Source organism: Oratosquilla oratoria, chromosome 6 (assembly GCF_046742065.1).
Source record: "Oratosquilla oratoria isolate Oo_2021 chromosome 6, ASM4674206v1, whole genome shotgun sequence".
Taxonomy (NCBI): Eukaryota; Metazoa; Arthropoda; class Malacostraca; order Stomatopoda; family Squillidae; genus Oratosquilla; species Oratosquilla oratoria.
The window spans coordinates 20,709,463-20,714,462 of record NC_134782.1 but is presented as its reverse complement, the minus strand read 5'-3'; positions in this window follow the sequence as shown (position 1 = coordinate 20,714,462).

Below are 5,000 nucleotides of genomic sequence, written 5' to 3'. Positions count from 1 at the left end.
TCCCCTCGTCCCCGTCATCCTTCTTTCTTCTCGCACCTTTTTCTGTTTTCTCTTTATCTTCCGTCCGCTTCGTTTCTGCTTCATTTGTTTCTTTCTCCGCTCACTCGCCTCCTTTCGAAGCGATGTCCATTTCGTCTCACCGGCTTACTAATCTTCATCACTGTTCTCTCTCTCTCTCTCTCTCTCTCTCTCTCTCTCTCTCTCTCTCTCTCTCTCTCTCTCTCTCTCTCTCTCTCTCTCTCACTCTCTCACTTTCTCTTTGTCTCTCCTTCTCTCCTCCCCTCTCTCTCTCTCTCACCTTTTCTCTCCTCCCCCTCACCCTCTCTCTCTCTCTGTCTCTCTCTCACTCTCTTTCTCTCTCTCTCTCTCTCTTTAATTTTTCTATCCAGTGTCCGTTTATTCGGCTTTATTCGTATGTTATTCATTCGTTCTACTGTCTATTATTTCCCTCCTACATGTGGTTATTTCTATAATCGTATGTTTGTGTGTATATGCGTGCACGTGTGCATTTTAATGTGTTTAACTAATTGTGTATGTGTATGTCCGTGCTTGCGTGTACGTGCGTGTGTGTGCGTACGTGTGTGTGTGTGTGTGTGTGTGTGTGTGTGTGTGTGTGTGTGTGTGTGTGTGTGTATTACTGTGTGTGTACGTGCGTACCACTTTTTTCCCAGCCTGTTACCCCATCATTTCACAAATCTCTGTAGCTCTACTTCTGATATCGAAAAAAATCAATAAAGCCTAATAGCAGATCACCCACTTCGACAGCAGCGGGTAACCACCACATGTTGAACATGAACACATTGTTCATCATCAGAGGTTGCAAATAACAACCCCCACCCCACTCCTCCCCCACACCCGTCTCCTGCATGGAGTCTGAGCGGGAGGTGGGGGGGTCTGGGGTGGGTGTGGGGGGGGGAGACGTAATTTGTCATTTTTGTTTTCTCGTTTTAATGGCTCCCCGTTGGATCTTACGTCATCTGGGGAGAAAAGATCAGGCTCTGGGCGTTCGTGTGGTCTGGGTCTTGATTTGTTTAAGCGAAGACTGAAACCGATACTTAAATCAAAGTTTAAATGGATTACATTATCTGGCTTCCTTCGTCAAGATCGACTTCTATGTGTGGGATTCGCCCTCTCGGTCTTGGATCACGTGCTGGCCTCGGGATCGACAGATTTTACCCGTTCGGGTCAGAGGTTAAAGCTCACATATTCATATATGACCCTTTTTTCCTTGTGTGTGTGTGTGTGTGTGTGCGAGCGTGTGTTTATGTGTCTGTTTGTGTTCGTGTGTGTGTATGTATGCATGTGTATATATACACGCATGCATTTGCAGGAATAGAATGAAGGAAGATGAGATAATCGATAATAGATTTTTGGAAAGTATTTGTGCACAAATACTGGAGTAAACGATTCGCCATGCTGGTGTATTATACGATGAAGGTCTTCCCAGCAAAATAAGAAACTGTGTCACATGAATTTATACATTTGCCACCCGAAGCCCTAACTCTGTTTTTACAAGACCACGGGCTCTGTGTGAATCACTTTTAGCCCACTGCGGGGGCCATACCTTCTTCCTTCTTCATTTTCTTTCTCTCTTTTTTCTTCCTTACTTTCCTTGCTTCCTTCCTTCCTTCGTTATTTCCTACTTTTCTTCCTTCCTTCCTTCCTCCCTTCCTTTCTTTCTTCTTTCTCTCGATCTTTATTTTGTTCCTTCCTTCCTTCCTTCCCTCCCTTGATCCTCCTTTTCTTCCTTCCTTCCTTAGTTTCCTCCTTTCCTTCCTTCGTTATTTCCTACTTTTCTTCCTTCCTTCCTTCCTTCCTTCCTTTCTTTCTTCTTTCTCTCGATCCTTATTTTGTTCCTTCCTTCCTTCCTTCCCTCCCTCCCTCCCTCCCTCCCTCCCTCCCTTGATCCTCCTTATCTTCCTTCCCTCCTTACTTTCCTCCTTTCCTCCTTTCTTCAATCCATCCTTTATCGCCGGCTTCCTTCCTTCCTTCCCTCCCTTGATCCTCCTTTTCTTCCTTCCTTCCTTCCTTCCTTACTTTCCTCCTTTCTTCAGTCCATCCTTTATCACCTGCTTCCTTCCTTCCTTCCTTCCTTCCTTCCTTACTTTCCTCCTTTCTTCAGTCCATCCTTTATCACCTGCTTCCTTCCTTCCTTCCTTCCTTCCTTCCTTTCTTCCTTTTCTCCTGCATTGTTTTCTTTCTCAAACTACTACAATGTTTTTCCGATCTCTTTGAACTCTACCTGCAAAGAAAAAAAAAGTTACTTTGAACTCTTTTTCTAAGGAATTGCTTTTTTTTTTATTCTATACGTAAAGAAGGATTCTTCTCATATGGAATTTCCTGCCAAAAAGAGTACTTTACTCTTTTAAAATTGGCTGTTCTTGAAGAGATATTTCTTTTCGTCCTCCTCTTCTTCCTCTCCCTCCTCTTTCTCCTCTTCCTCCTCTCCCTCCTCTTTCTCCTCTCTCTCCTCTTCCTCTTCCTCCTCCTCTCCCTCCTCTTCCTTCTTTTCCTCATCTTCCTCTTTTTCTACTTTCCTTCCTCTCCCTCCTCTTTCTCCTCTTCCTCCTCTTCCTTCTCCTAATTCACTGCCTATTGTAGAACTACTTCGTTCTCAGAATCCCAAATATGAAGTTCTTTTCTACCTTGCGCTATCCACCATGTATGGAGTATTGAACACGTACGTTTTTTGAAGGTAGTTTTTCAGAAATCGCACTGATACCCCTACGGACCAGAGGCACACAGCACGATTTCATGACTTAAGATTTATTTTCACCTTTAAAAGAATAAAAAATTCTCTTAACTTCTATTTTTTTTTGTATCACCCCCCCCCCTAAATCCCTAAATTGCCACATTGTCTTCATGGATAGAATCTCTGGTTATTGTCCTCATTCAAGATTCTTGTCTTCAGGCACACCCTCGGCGTAGGCCGAAGGACGACAAACCTTTTTTCATTTTTATTTTCTGTTTTTCTTTGTTCCTTTTCTTTTTGCATCTTTTACCTGACATTTTCATAACTCATTTGGGCATCTCTTTGTAGTATGTTCCTCATTAAGAGAAGAAGCCAGCAAGAGAGAAAGAAATGGAGAAAGAGAAAAAAGAAAGAGAAAAAATGGTTGTTCATTTTGGCATTTCTTTTTGCCGTGTTGTTCATTAACTAAGAAAGAAAGGAAAAAAATGTGCAAAAAAAAAAAAAAAAAAAAAAAGGAGGGAGGAAGAAAGAAGGAAGTATCAGCATTTGCTGAGAGACCATTACCACCTGATACTTGAAGAATTTGAAAATTTGGGAGAAGTTCTCAGCTCCTAGGAAGAGTTTCTTGAAGTAGGCAAAAGTAAAAACAATTTCCATAACATGTTGTCTGACGTGCAATAAAAAGGAAGATAGAAAATTGTGATAACTAATATGCTTTTCAATGTATTACTTATGTATGTATGGCTTAATTCCTCCTAGCAAGAGTTTCTTTAAGTAGGCAAAAGGGAAAACAATCTCCACGGCATGTTGTCTGACGTGCAATAAAAAGGAAGATAGAAAATTGTAATGATTGATATGCTTTTCAATGTATTACTTATCTGTGTTTGGCTTAATTCCTCTCACTAAGCCGAATTAAATCACCTGGCCTTAACGTTGATAAAATATTCAAACGTACCGTATTCAGTGGGAAATACTATACACGTTTATTTAGGAATGGTTCTTTATTCACAAACGGCTAAGATAGAAAGGGAAATAATGGACGACGAATATGTTGAAGATGGCTGCTTACCATGACTGATTATCTTCATTATCTTTTGATATATAGTGAGGATTTACATGAATTATATAATATGTGAGATAGATGTTGGAAAGAAGAGAAGAAAATAGAGAGCTAAAGAATTGAAGATTTTTTGTTTGATGAGGTTTATTGGTTTCTAGGGAAACCTAGCACGCTTCTAGTGAGGCCTCTAACCGTAATTTTAATTTCAATTTTGAATACCAACTATTAGGAAACTTGGTGGTTGTTGCCTCTTAGTCTGTTTACATTAAACAGGAAGAGTTTATATATGATATACTTATTTCAGGGAGAATATATACCCATAAGAATTCTTTCATTTACCTACAGTGAAACATAAAAAACAAGAAATACAGATAAGATTATTTAGAAATAAAAATATAAGTAAAACGAAATGAAAAAAAATAATCATAGAATAATAATAAACAAGAAATTCAGACAAAATTATTTAGAAATAAAAAGATAAGTAAAACCAAATGAAACAAAATCGAAAAAAAAATAATAATAATAAAGTCACCCCATAATAGAAAGACCATACAATACTCATTTCACTCTCATTTATTCTATGTATGAAAAATAAAAGTACCAAAGATGCGCTCTGATCTATGGAGATGATTCAACATGTACAGGACTCGATTACCGAGATAAAGCGTTCTTCAGACATAAGATTCCTGGGAATTCAATTATGGAGGCTGTATGTAAGGAGAGGAAAGGCGAAAAAATCATAAACTAATTAGGGTCTGCAGCCCGCTCGGGTGAAGAAAGAGAAGGGATGGAATCATATCTTGCCCAAGTTTTCCAGAATGTGGGGATTGTTAACACAATCTCTGTAATTACGTGCCTCAAGGGTGGTGTGTGTGTGTGTGTGTGTGTGTGTGTGTGTGTGTGTGTGTGTGTGTGTGTGTGTGTGTGTGTGTGTGTGTGTGTGTGTCTTCTATTTATTACGTGGCACTCTGTCTAATTCTCTACCTTTATCTGTCTATCTGTCTATCTTTCCCTACCACTACTCGTTACCTAAATCTCTGTATACGTGTGTACCTTTACCTGTCTAACTTCGTCTACTTCAACCTGTCTGCCTCTCTTACGTTGCTTGCTCTATCTCTCTCTTTCTCTCTCTCTCTCTCTCTCTCTCTTTCTCTTTCTCTCTCTCTCTGTCTGTCTGTCTGTTTTGTCTGCCTGTCTGTCACAAAACTGTAAATATTTCATAAGCTTACTTTAATACCTGGCGTTTCC